The sequence below is a fragment of the Canis aureus genome, chromosome 22 (genome assembly GCF_053574225.1).
Source record: "Canis aureus isolate CA01 chromosome 22, VMU_Caureus_v.1.0, whole genome shotgun sequence".
NCBI classification, from domain to species: domain Eukaryota; kingdom Metazoa; phylum Chordata; class Mammalia; order Carnivora; family Canidae; genus Canis; species Canis aureus.
In genome coordinates this window covers 14,071,792-14,086,391 of record NC_135632.1, presented here as the reverse complement: position 1 = coordinate 14,086,391, position 14,600 = coordinate 14,071,792, and the positions used below count along the sequence as shown (strand labels likewise).

At 39.4% G+C, this 14,600-nt stretch overlaps 1 long non-coding RNA gene and 1 pseudogene across 1 annotated transcript in view; both read left to right on the top strand.

Annotated features, from left to right (window-relative positions):
* The window catches only part of LOC144293777 (uncharacterized), a 43,008-nt gene that overhangs the window by 10,673 nt on the left and 17,735 nt on the right, over positions 1–14,600 (top strand). The gene's annotated exons all lie outside the window — the stretch shown is intronic.
* Positions 3,236–5,933, top strand: LOC144293582 (heat shock protein HSP 90-beta pseudogene; annotated as a pseudogene).

Genomic DNA, 14,600 nt, shown 5'->3' with positions numbered 1-14,600 from the left:
TTTATTATTTGACTTCAACTTTACTTTCATGGTCTTGATTAATTGATCAACAATGGAGCAACAGCCAATCTTTAATTTATTATTATTTTCTTAGTGCCCATCATGTGTTCAGCACTGAGGGAATCCTAACATTATAAAACTTGTCCTTGGGACACTTGGGTGGCTTAGTGGTTGAGCGTCTGTCTTCAGCTCAGGGTGTGATCCTGGGGTCCTGGAATCAAGTTCTGCATTGGGCTCCGTGCAGGGAGCCTGCCTCTCCCTCTGCCTATGTCTATGTCTCTCTCTGTGTGTCTCTCACAATTCATAAAATACATAAAATTTTTTTAAAAATTAAAAAAAATAAAACTTGTTCTGTTCACATGATTCTATTGTCTATTTGGGGAGGTGATCAGTGCCTTTTTTAAAAAATTAATTACAGAAGGTATAAAATATAAGTTCTAAAAGACCAGGGAGACTAGTTGGAGAGGGGACAGTGTTTCCTCCCTAACATCCATTAAGCCTCAACTCATTTTGGAAAAAAAAAAAAATCATGTTACTTATGTGGGATTATCCTCACCCTTAGCTCCAAGGATGATCCCTAACTGGCCTACATCAATCAAAGTAATCCCAGCCTCTGGAGCCAAGTGATGGATTCTGGTAATTCACGGAGTTCCTATGGCCTTAGGGACTGGACAATGGGAACTCAGGCAGCTGAAAGCTCACAATTTTTCTGGAATTTCTGAGGTTCAGATGTTCTCCCTCCTCCTGAGGGAATGTGGTATGTTGCCTGGACCTGCTTCTCAACACTTTGCCATGTTTGGGGATATTCCCACCCTCTGCATATCAGTGGGGGACAGAGATGACTCCCAGTGTAGACACACTCAGGGCTAGATATTCATAGTCCCAGGCAGCTTCCTAGCTGAGGCACAGGCTTCTCTTCTCTGCTTGGCCATCAGAACGACCTGCGTGGTGCTGTGAATCTGGAGCTAGAGAGCTAGGGACATGAAGAAGTTGGAGAACTCATTCTGCAGCAGTTGTGATGATAGTAGCAACATCCAAAGTCCTATGGCAACAGTTTCAGAAATAGCACTTAGTATTCTGAATCCAGGGTCAGAATGTAGTGCACTGTCTTTACCAAACTGGTTCTGTGGCCTAATTTTCCCTGGGGTTCTACATACCCTTTGAATTATCCAATATCCTTTCAATAAATTTGTTATTTTCTAGGTGGGTCAGAATCAACATTTAGTGCTTCAAATGAAAATCCTATCTCTAGAACTTTTAGCCAAACATCCCCTTTTATTGTCTAAGTCCTTCTGAGCTGGACTCTGTATTACTTGAAGCTAGAAGCATCCTAACTGATGCTGGAGTACAGGCAGTAAGAGTTATCAGAACCCTGCGCAGTAACAGATTGCTAGAATAGGCCCATGTATATAATTGAACTTGGCTTAATGCATTGACCCACTTCAGGCAAGGAGGTTGCAGCAGGCAATAGTCACATGGTGACTGCAGTACTGGGAAGACAGCAGGTCTGAACTCAGTTCAGCAGCCTGGTTTCCCCTGGAACTGAGGGTGAGCATCATGACCTCTCCTCCACCCCTTTGTTGTGGGTAAAGCAGATGAGAAGAATGACATGCTAGCTCATCCTTTCCATTCTCATCCCAGCCTAATTCTACTTTGATATTATTAGGTAAGGGTTCACTAACCCATCATTGTGCTGGTCCTGCAGAGTTGGTTGTCTGTGGTCTAGACTTCCAAGGGACCGATCTCATTCTGAGATGTGCAGGAAAGTGCCTCCCAGTTGGCCCCTGTCCAGACAAACCCACTTGCTGAGTATCCCCACAGCATAGGTGACAGCCATGCAGTGTTGGGGTCTTGTTCATAGGGTCATCAAGATATGAGGTTACAAGGCATGTCCCCTTACAAAGTTAAAGTATGTTTAGAAATTATCCTGAATAAATAAATACTGGCTTCATAATTATGCTTTTTAAAATCATGCTTATTTTTCTGTGTTTCCACTTGCATTTAGATTTTGACTTGGTTATTTCTATTTTATTAGCTCTTTGATGCCTCTAAGATATTTTTTTCTAATCTAGCCAGCATCTTTAGTTATTTTCAGTGGGAGTGTGGTCCAAAACATCTTGGTAACCACTATTGTCAGAAATAGAAATCTTCCATTGAGTGTTTACTTTCATCATTATAGTTTTCATTCTGATAAGTTTTAAATGGCCCTTAAGTCTCTGATAGTTTGAAATGATTTCTTATTGCCTGTCCATATTTCAAGATTGTCTTGTATTTCTTTAAAAATTGTTAGATATAGTTATTTCATGTTTGGTGTCTGATATGTTCAACATCTGAGGTCTTTGAAGTCCTTTACTCATATCTACCTGTTCTGCTGGATCTTGTTGATGGTGCCTTATGTTCTAGTATGCTTATAGTTTTTGCCAGAGGACTGTTTGTTCCTTCAAACATGTGTGTGTGTGAATTTCCAGAACTGATGAAAAGAAAAAAACCCATAGATTTAAAAAGAATCCCACTCCTACTCCCACTCCCACCCCCAAAAGTAAAGTTCTTAGGAGGACAAACTAAAAACATGTACACACATCTATATTTATAGGATTATATCAGCTTGAAGAAAAAACATGAAAAGATACACAATATATTTTTAACTAGATCATGTGAGCATGGAAGGAAAGAAGAGGGTGAGGAAAGAATGATGTGGGTGATAAGGATGAAGAAGATGGGAAATAAAGCAAAAAGGGGAACAGAAGATGCAAACATTTATGATTACATTTAGGAATTTTAGTTTTTAAAAAGATTTTATTTATTTGAGAGAGAGAATGAGCAAGAGAGCACAAGCCAGGGGTAGAGGCAGAGGGAGAGAGAGAGAGAAGCAGATTCCGCACTGAGCAGGAAGCAGGGGTATCCATCCCAGGACCCTGAGATCATGACCTGAGCCTAAGGCAGACGCTTAACTGACTGATCCACCCAGGCACTCCACATTTAGGAATTTTAATAAATGTATATATGTAGAAAAAAAGCTTAAAAATAAAATGTGTAAACAAAGGAAAACAATATATCTCTCTCTATAGAGAAAGATCCAAGATAAAACAATTAGAAACTGAATTTAAGGGTGGATTCAGAGAATAATGCCCTGTGACCACATGCAAAGGTGACTTAACCTTAGGAAGTACATCAACATAATTCAATCTACTATGTTAACTAATTAAAAGCCAATAATCTTATATTAAAATAAATATGTGTTCCTATTACCAGTGACTGGAAAGACCACTTGGCAGCCAAGCACTTCTCTGTAGAAGGTCAGTTGGAATTCAGGGCATTGCTGTTCATTGCCCACCCCACCCCCCAACCCTCAGGGCTCCTTTTAACCTCTTTGAGAACAAGAAGAAAATGAACAACATTAAACCCTATGCCCACCATGTGTTCATCATGGACAGCTGTGATGACTTGATACCAGAGTACCTCAACTTCATCCACTGGTGTGGTTGACTTGGAGGACCTGCCTCTGAGCATCTCCCTAGAAATGCTCCACCAGAGCAAAATCTTGGAGGTCATATGCAAAAACACTGTAAATGTGTGCACTGAGCTCTCCTCTGAGCTGGCAGCAGACAAGAACTATCAGAAATTCTACAAGGCATTTAAAAACCTAGAGCTTGGAATCTATGAGAACTCAACTCCTCAGGGAGGCCTTTTCCGAGGTGCTGAGCTACACACTTCTCTGGCTGGAGACGAGATGACTTCTCTTTCAGAGTATGTCTCCAACATGAAGGAGACCCAGAAGTCCATCCGTTATGTCACTAGTGAGAGCAAAGAGCAGGTTGCCAAGTCTGCTTTTGCAGAGTGAGTACAGAAGCCGGGCTTTGAGGTAGTGTGTATGATGGAGCCCGTCGATGAGTACCATGAGCTGCAGCTCAAAGAGTTTGATGGGAAGAATCTGGCGTCAGTTACCAAGGAGGGCATGGAACTGCCTAAGGATGAAGAAGAGAAGAAGAAAATGAAGGAGAGCAAAGCCAAATTTGACCTCTGCAAACTCGTGAAAGAAATCTTGGATAAGAAGGTTGAGAAGGTGACAATCTCCAACAGACTGGTATCTTCACCCTGCTGCATTGTGACCAGCACCTATGGCTGGACAGCCAACATGGAGAGGATCATGAAACCTAGACACCTGGGGACAACCCTGTAGTGGGCTCTATGAGGGCCAAAAAGCACCTGGAAATCAACCCTGACCACCCCATTGTGGAGATGCTGCAGCAGAAGGCAGAGGCAGACAATGACACGGCTGTCAAGGACCTGGCGGTGCTGCTGTTTGGAAGGGCTCTGTTCTCTTCTGGCTTCTCCCTGGAGGATCCCCAGATCATTCAACTGCATCTACCACATGATCAGGCTAGGCCTGGGCATTGACGATGAAGTGACAGCAGAGGAACCCAGTGCTACTGTTCTTGATGAGACTCCCCTCCCCACAACCCCAGGTTGATGAGGATGTCTCTCTCGTGGGAGAGGTAGATTAAGAGTTTCCACCAACTGAGTTTGTACCCTGTGTATAGTGTCCTCATGGTTCTCCGGCAGCCCAGAGTGGCCCCCAGTTCCTTCTGCTGATGTCTAGTGGTTTTTTATTTTTCTCCTCTCTTTGAGGCAGGATACAAGGGTCTCAAGCCCTAGCCCTCCCCATATTTGTTAAGGGGTTTGGCTGTGTATTGTGGGGGGTTTTGTTTATTTTGTTCTGAAATTAAAGTATACAAAATAGATAGTTTTATACCAAAACAAATATATGCTCCTAAAAGAGGAATTGATAAAATTCAGAAACCATTCTTAATATATAATATATTTTAAAGTTAGTGAAAAAAATCAGCAATCAATTAAAAACTAAGCAAAGAACCTGAACAGGGTAATTGCGGTGGAGGAAAAGCAAGTGGCCAATCAAAACATGAAAAAATCAAATTGTCATTAAATGGTTAAGGAGATACAAATGAGGAACCTGAAGCCTTCATTTAGTCATATCTGCAGCAAATAGTCTCTTCTGAACTGAGTCTGGCTTTCAAGATTATAGAAGTTATCTATTTATTAGCATATAGATTTTAAATGTTTCTCACATATGCTAATTTGTCATTCTTTTTATGAGTGTGATTTTGTTTTATTTCCTTGAGATTTGAAAAAACTGAAGAGATTATAAATATCCTATGGGTTATATAATATCCTACATAATGACATTAACATATAAATTAATATCATAAAGGATGGGAGGAACTGACATTCTCATCCCATGTTGTTGATGGGACTGCAAACAACAGATTTTGAAACATAGCAGCAAATATTAAACATGTTAATCTTTTGAACTTGTAATCCCACTTTGAGGAATCTATATTGCAGAAAATAAATGAATCAGACAATACAAGAATGTCTCTTGCAGTATTACTTATAACATAAAACTCTGTGGGAAGTGGGGGAAGTGGAGGAGGCAGGGACAGCTGAACATCCATCAGGAATAGAATTTTAAGTTCTATGGGTGTTTGCAAAATGAGATCCCCACCCCCAATTATTGACATGATACACTGATTACTTTCTATGGAGGGATATTCATAATATACTACTAAGTGAAGAAAGGAAATATGGGATGTAATAGATAATGTGCTGATTTTGCTGATCCAGGATTCATTAACCTTTTTTGTAAAACAGGACCGGGGTTTTTCTTTTGGGAGTGTTTGTGTCACACACACACCTCTTAACCAAATTCAAATGTTGAAATCACAACTCCCAGTGTGATGGTATTAGGAAGTGAGGCTGTTGGAAGGTAATAGTTCATGAGGGTGGATCCTTCATGAATTGGATTAGTGCCCTTAAAAGAAGAGCATGAACACTTTTTCTTAGTCTTTGTCCTTCTCCCTCCACCTTCCCTGGCCCTTCACAACTTTTCCGCCATCTCTTCCTCTGTCTCTCTCTGCCTCTTTGTCTCTGTCTCTGTCTCTCTCCAAGACAGCCATCTGTAAACCAGGAAGAGTGTCCTTAACCAGGTGCCAGATTTTCCAGTACTTTGATCTTGGACTTCTCAGCCTCTAGAACTGTGAGAAATAACTGCTTGTCCTTTAAGCTATCTTTATTATGGCAGCCCACACTAAGACGAGGACCCGTTCTCAGTCCATGTGTGCTCATGACACATGCCTGGATAATCAGAACATTCCTCTAGAGACAGGGATTGATTCAGGGATGAACCTGTAATCCAATCAGAGACAGTAAGTGCAAAATCTCATAACTTTCATTGATTCTGTTGAATGAGAAACACACTCTCTTTTTTCTGGGTTTGAAACTATAAAGATATTCACTCAGACCTGTGGTACCTCTCTTGTCACCACAGAAGGAGACTCCCAAGAATGTCCCAATATAGAGAAAAACAGAGTCAACACAAAGCTAGGCCAGGTGCTGATTTAAGTTCCTAGATCCAGTTATACTTGAAGGCTACTAGTTTTGTGAATCAATAAATACTCTCTTTTACTTAAACTACTCTCTGTTTCTGTTACTTATAATCAAAAGAGCCCTGCTTAATATAGAGAATAATGTGGATGATTTGATTCTGACTTTATAAAGCAGACCTTTTATAATTATGCATTCGTGTTTGGATAGATGCACATAATGTGAACACTGGGTTTCTCAAGGGGGTGGGGCTGCAGGAGGTGAAGGGGGGTTATACACCTCTGTAATGTTTGACTTGAATACAAGTGTTTGTATCTTTTGTAATTTTTAAAAACTTTATAAATAAAAAAAGTGAATTTCATATAATTTGTGTTTTTCCAAATATGGGATTTTATAGAGAGCATATGGCGCCAGGTACCTGGGAAAAGAAAAACAGCTTAACTTTGATACTAGAGACCTTTATTTAAAAAAAATAGATTTTATTATTTATTTATTTATGAAAGACACAGAGAGAGGGGCAGAGACACAGGCAGAGGGAGAAACAGGCCCCTTGCGGGGAGCTCAACATGAGACTCAATCCCAGGACCTTGGAACCATGCCTTGAGCCGAAGGCAGAGGCTCAACCACTGAGCTACCCAGGCCCCCCTCTAGAATAATCGTATTAGCTGATGAAAACCTAGAAAAGTTTTTCTGATTAAATTCTTGATTTCAGAACTTAAATATAATTGATTAGTGCTCTTTATATCCTTACCTTAAACTAAAATGATTAACATGCTTTAAAATGGCCTTCTTCTTGGCTAACCTGATGCACATATGAGATGAATCCAATATATTTAGGAAGAGGAAACAGGATTTCTCTCTAATAATTAAAATACATCCTCCCCCATGTTAAGAAAACAAAATAATAAATTATTTCACTATTGACCTGGAAATTTGTCTTTCTCAAATTCTTATTCTGAGTTAATATGCTGGAAGTTCTTATAATTTTGAAATATGTTTTAAATGATCACTTAGGATAGTGTTTGTGACGTTTTTCCACACTGTCATCTTTCATTTCTTGATTACAAACGTTACCAAGTATCTGATCAGCCCAAATGATCAAGATCTTGATGTTATAATTTTATGAAAACACAATTTGGAGGCATATGTTGTATAGTACTTATATTTGCATTATTTAGTAAGATGACTTTTTCCCTCCTGGAGGTTGGGGAGAGTAGATCCGTGGGAACATTAATGACATTGTGCAGAAGAAAACATTGCAACTCTTGCCTTTGAGTGGCATTTCACAGGTCCTAATCTCACAGCCCATTTTAAACCCATGAAAGGTCATTTACCTTCTCTCACAAGCCTTTAATTCACTTGAGAGATGGGCTTAGCCAAAGATAAAGCTCCTGTGAATTGGTAACCTGGGTTTGGGAAAAGACTTACATAGTAACTGAGGTGTTGGATAAACAGACACTTACCATTTATTTACAGAGCTGCCTCATAGCTATGATTATCATATTAATTCTTTTTTCATAGTACAACATAGCTGTCTTGAAGTTCCTTTTTCCAGGAAGAGGATCAGTTTAAATATAATTACAAGTTGGGAATTGCTTTCTTGAATATGGGTCTATCACATTACTAGGTTGTATCTGCAAATGCAGTATATACCATATTTATAGGTATAAATGGTCATGTCTATCATTAATTTCTAGGGGAAAGAAATTAGAAGTAAGGGGTTTCTAATGAAACGTGTATGAAATATTACCCATTAAATCCATCAAAGTGAAAATTTTGACAAGTGTCAGTGAATGAAAATAAGTGAAGAATGCCCTCTGAAAAAGCACAATATGTAAATATTTTTTATGTTACAAAATCCATCCCCTAAGAGGGCATAATTGATTTCATTGATTTACAGTACCGCCACATTCTTGTAATGTAAAATTTAGTAGCTAGCCTGGGCATTAAATTTTAAACTCAGAATCACCATCAATCTTTTATTTAGATCTGATAAGCTTTGGGGGTTGCTCCAACAGTGGAATCTTAATATGGTTCTCCCACATAGTGCAATTCACTTTCAGGATATTCTGTGCTCTTTCACAAGTCTATATGCAAACATATGACTTCTTTCAATGGAAATCATGTACAACTAATTTTTTTTTCACTTTGCATTGGAGTGAGGATTATGTTGCTTTGACTAACAACTTACATTTTTTTTTCTCAGCCTTATTAACTCTAGCCAAGTCCTTCATTTTCATGAATAGAATTGAAAATGCTGTTCTTTTAATCTTCTGGGTTGAATTCTGGGTCACACAAAGATTAAGCAAAGTGACTCCAAACCTAAAATCCTATAATTACAGAATCTCTCTTTAGGTTGGTGGTTTGTCTTCCTTTTCCCTCTGCTTCTAAGTTGAGAAGAGAGGCCTCAACTACAAATTAAGAAAGTCTTGGCTTGTTCGTCATGTAGTAAAGCAAACAGATTTTAAAAAGCCATCTATTTAGCTACCATTTGTTCTGTTTAATCTGAGATTACACCTAGGTTTACAAAAGAAATCTACTAAATTCAGAGTCACCAGGATTCTTTAAAACAGCATTACTTGATCATTTCTTCCTATAGTCTCTTTTGAGTGGTTTATAACTGGGGGGGGGGGATGTAAATATGTTAAGCCCTGACAAATTTGAAGATGCAGTTTTGGAAGGAATAGAAATTGATCACATGACTTGCTAACGGACTTCTAAATGGCAGCACATGTTCCTTAACCAATTTTTTTTTTAAGATTTTATTTATTTATTCATGAGAGACAAAGGGACAGAGAGAGGCAGAGACACAGGCAGAGGGAGAAGCAGGCTCCATGCAGGGAGCCTGATGTGGGACGGGATCCCAGGACCCCAGGATCACGCCCTGGATAGAAGGCAGGCGCGAAACCACTGAGCCACCCAGGTGTCCCACCTTAACCAATTTTTAGAGAAGCTTGTAATAATTGCTCTAATGATCGACTGAATGTGTTTTTACCACTGACCGTCACCTAAGGGAAGACCATGTAACTCATTACTGTAATGGCTGTAAAGAAACTCCATGGGGAGGGAAGACTTAGAATTACAACCTCATTTCTAATTGGAATATGGTGACAAAGAAACTAGTCACAGATGGAGCAAGGAGCCAAAAGAGCTGCTTGCTTGTCTGGGGCAATCTGTAGTCAGCAGAACTTTGCATGAACATATGAGGCAATTTTTACAGCCATCCGGCAGGTATAAATTCTGTAAAGTCTCAAAGGGACCTCATAGAGGACATTTCCTAGATTTAGAATTTGGCAATTTGTCTTAAGAAACACTGCAGTGGGTAATGTGACCTTCCATCTTAGAGACAGTGTTATTAATTAATTAAGAGTTTTAGTTTAGTTTTATTTTTATAACTCCGATAAACTTGAAGAAATGTCTTAGTGGTCACTGAAAGAGGAACAATATATTTATGATGCTGTGCTTTTCTGTGTGTGTTTTTTTTTTTAAAGATTTTATTTATTTATTCATGAGAGATACAGAGAGAGAGATGTCTGTGTTTTCTGTGCTTGGAGAGCCTGCTTGGAGCAGGATGGTGAGTGGATAGGAATAGGGACTTGCTGCCAGGCAGACACTCAGACCTGAGTTCGTATTTCAACTCTACCATTACTGGCTGGATGGCTGTAAGCATGAAACTGTAACTGAGTCCAAGCTCATTCTGTTTGTCACACGACAGGCCAGTAAGCCAAGAGGCAAGATGATGGGGTAAGGGAAGTAACTTAATTCGGGAAGCCAGCAAACCAAAGAGACATGGATATTGTCCTAAAGAACCATCTCCTCTTGGCAAGAAATTTAAGCTTCATTAGCAAAAGGGGGAAGCAGAATGGGGTTGGAGTCAAAAGGTGGCTGAGACCTGTAGACATCCCAGGAAAGTCATGTAAGTTCTTTGTCCTTGGTCAGTTGATCTTTGCCCACAGGACTCTGGTCATGTCAGTCCTATAAATATTAAACAGAACATAGTCATTTCTGTACATACCTCCTTATCTCCTCCGGTGAGGTAGATTTGGGGTAAAAAAGCAGTTTATGCATATCTTAGCTGTAAGCAGAAGATTTAAGCTGTAGGTCACAGCAGCAATGGAAATAGGAGCAATATGGAGTCGGATATGCTAAGCTTTTCCCTGTTACAAAACTTACCATCTCCGTTTCTTCAGAGGGTAAGTGGAATCGATGATGATTATGCTGAGGGGATGTGGAGATCACGAAGTAACATACGCAAAGCAGCTAGTACATAGCAGATGCTCCAAAATGTTCCTTTACTTCTTTGTTCCCTATGTCTGCCTGGTAAATCACTCATCCTTCAGATGGACTCAGCCATCCTTTCCCTCTTCCATCTCAGATCTTCTGAGTGACCCTCACAGCTCTGCATAAGTTTCTTGTCATATTTCTATGAAGAGAGACAGGCAAAGTCATAGTTTTGATCTGCTTTGCCACCAGAATTCGATGATCTGTTACAGTTTTTGCCCAATTCACCTAATCATTATTGTTCAAATGTTTTTAGCTTTCTTTCAAGTATTGGGTTTACCGGTTTAGGAACCCACCTCAGAGCTAAACTTTCAAGTATAACTTTTGCAACATTTTACTATACTTTTCCACAACTCAGAACACATGCTTATTTTATGCTTAATGCTTAGTCTAATTGCATGTAACTTTTGCAACTATCCTGCAATATTTTCCCTATATTTTCTACCTGGGAAGGTTTTTACTCATAATCATTCTATCTTTAATCATCTCACAAATCCTTTGGTCTCTTACTCTAAGTGATATTAAATAATGTTGTGGTTCTTTAATATTCATATGTGAATTTAGCCACTTTATAAGTGACTGTAATTTTCATAAAACAAACCTCTCACCTCTATAATTGAGAGTGTTTATAAGTCTTTTATGTTAAACAAGTCCCCCATCATGCATGCTTTTCACATTAAATAAAGTATCCGTTTAAATTAGTTTTCTCTTGTATCTATGCTGTTAGCATTTGATGGTATAGGTCAGGGGTGGCAAACTTTCTGTAAAAGGCCAGATAACAAATACTGGAAGCTTTGCAGGCCATACAATCTCTGTGGCAACTACTCAACTCTGCTGTGCCAGCAGTCACAGACAATTTGTAAATGAATGAGCACGCATGGCTGTGAGCCAATGTAAATACCTAAAGAAATCAAAATTTGAATTTCATATAACTTTCACGTGTCATGAAGTATTATTCTTTTCATTTTTCCCAACCATTAAAAAGCGAAACCATCATTCCTAGCTATGAGCTGCACAAAAATAGGCAGAGGGCTGGATTTGCTCTGTGGCTGCAATTTTCTTTTTCTTCTTCTTTTTTTTTTTTTTTTTTTGGCTGCAATTTTCTGACTACAGTGTAGTTTATGGTCAGGAGCAGATCCAGGTTTTGTGGGGGAGTGAACCCTTTATAATTTGAGGAGCCTTCTTTAAGGAGCAAATGCAAAATTACAAGCAAAATTAGATACAAGGCTTTGGGAGTGACTCTTGCAGATGATATGTCCTTGAAAATTGGGCCTCTTTGGTGTTTTGGTTAATCCGCCTCCAGTGATAACTGGACAATTCTGCTGCTGAGTTTCTCAGACCCAGCTCACTACAGGAGGCACCAAGAGAGCTTTTCTAACTACGGTTTCCAAAGCCTCAACAGATTGTCTGGATTAGAATCTCTGAGGAGCCTAGGAATCAGCTGTCTTGTAAAGCTCTCTAGGTAATTCTACTCGGCAGCCAGGTTTGGAAACCACTATTTCACTAACCATTTTATAAAAGTGAAGGAGCCCATTAGCACTGGTACCACAAACACATTATTTCCTTGACTGAGTAGCCCATCGAGTCACCCCCGGCTTCCCAGCCCTCTTCCCTTGGAAGCTCGCCCATGCCCAGTGGCAGGAAAACACGCCCTCCCTCTGGCTCCTCAGGGTATTCCAGAGCCTATGCCTGGCTTCCAGGACTCCTTCAGGAATCCCCTCTGCTCTGTCTTCCATGGTTCTGAAAGAGGCCTTTCTGGGGACCTTTACTACTTGGGGAGGGTCACCTTGCCATCTCACAGTGACCAGGGAGTTTAAGTTTGGGGGTGTGTGTGAGAGAGAAGAGGAAAGAATGTGTGTTATGTGTCCATTGCTCTTTAGATATCGCTCTCTGGAGGAGCAGGATCCTCACTGCCCCTACCCCCCAACATTTTGGGGGTCCACCATTTTCTTCCCAGTTGTAAGGAGCTTCTAGCTGCATCTACACGAGGTTGCCTGACTTCAGTTGTGTAGCTCCGTGGCCACAGTGTGGTCAGTGGGAACAGAATGCCAGACACAGAACCAGGCTGGATGCTCAGATGTTCCAAACACCTAAACTGTTCCTGATGTGGCCCCCTACTTTTCAGGATGGCACTTGTTTCCTTTTTGGGATTTCTTAGGAGGGGTTGTGAATAGTCACCAGCCTTTGTGGAGGGAGCTAAGTGACACTGTGGTCTGATATATGTCTTGTTATAAATATTTATGGGACTGGACAGCAAGAACAGGGAGTTAAAGCCTTATTTTTTAAGATATCCTGGTATTCCTATAAGAAGCCCTGCTTTGCTATGCTCAGGAAGACTTGAATCTGACTTCAGGATAGCTGTGACTCATCCTGCCCGGACAGCTCCCTCTGCTACAACCAAGCAAATGATAGCCCCAGGACTCCAATGATTTTGGGAAGTGATAGGATGGGGAGACAATGTAGAATTGCCATCGACTGCTAAGAAAATCTCCTTTTTCTTCTCTTATTTTTAACTTCATTTTAGCCAGATCCACCTGTGTAATAAAATTGAAGAGAGGAACCATGATTTATACCTCTTGCTGTGGGTCCTTTTATGTGTTTCTGTGATAAATTTGTACCTATAAATTAACAAACTTTATATTTGGCAAGAAATAGATAGCACCAGAGATCAGACTTAGGGACTTCTGGCAGGATTTCACATCTGCCATCTTTTATATTTGACCCCTTCTCTAGGAGCCAAAAGTGATGACAAGAAAATGCCAAAATCAAAACCAAAAAATCAAACCAAAACAATGGAAATGAGGAAATGAATCCTTTTCTTGCCTCATATGCAAGATATGAGCATCATCTACTTCCATTTGGTATATATGCGTGTATATCTTTAGAAAAAATCTTTCTAAAAAAAAAAGAAAAAATCTTTCTTACATTTATTTCTTTTTGTACATTATGACATTTTGATGCAACTAAATTTAGAATATGAAAAAAATCTAAATTGTTATTTACATATTACTATCAAAACAGTTTTATAGTGGGTAAGGATGAGCTAATACAGTGAACCATTAAATTAAGAGCTGGAGTGAAATCTCACTCAAGTCATCTTGAATTAATAAGATAGCTTTTAGAAAATTACATTTCATACTGATAAATGTTCACATGCCTTCTCCCTAGCTTTCAGATTTCCAGGTATGTTTTTACAGTTACATAGGTTAAAGCAAAATGGGAAAGATGGAAATTATGCAAGCAGGCAGTTATGGGATCTCTTTTGTTAATCCTATGATTTTAGAAAGTACTTATAAATTGCAAAGGTAATCAGATTTCTTAAATTCTCACCATTTTTTTAAGATTTATTTATTTATTTGAGAGAGAGAGAGAGAGAGAGAAAGAGAGAGAGAGAGACTGTATGTGTGTGAGAGGGAGGGGCAGAGGGAGAGGGAAGAATCTTTCTGCTGAGCATGGAGCCCAATATAGCTTGATCTCAAGACCCTGAGATCATGACCTAAGCTGAAATCAAGAGTCAGATGCTTAACCAGCTGAGCTACCCAGGAGCCCCAAATTCTCACCTTTTTATTTTTTATCTTTTTAATTTTTTTTCACCTTTTTAAAGTAATTCCTTCTGTTCTTGAGGGGAAAAAAATTGACAGAAACTGATAGGGGTCTTCTAAGGCAGAGGAAGAAAGAAATTATTTAAAAAATGATTCAAAAGTCATTTTCCCTTTCAAGTTATAAATTTCAAGTGGGTATCGGGTCCATCAATCTGCTCTGTTCCTGTCTCTCTCTTTTCTTTTTATTCCTATTCTGTATGTTTTACATCTTTAGTAGTTGTTCCACAGTTCTTGGATATTCTGCTCTTTTTTTTCTAGTCTTTTTTCTCTTTGTCTTTCAGTTTTGAAGTATCTATTGATGTATCCTCAAGCTCA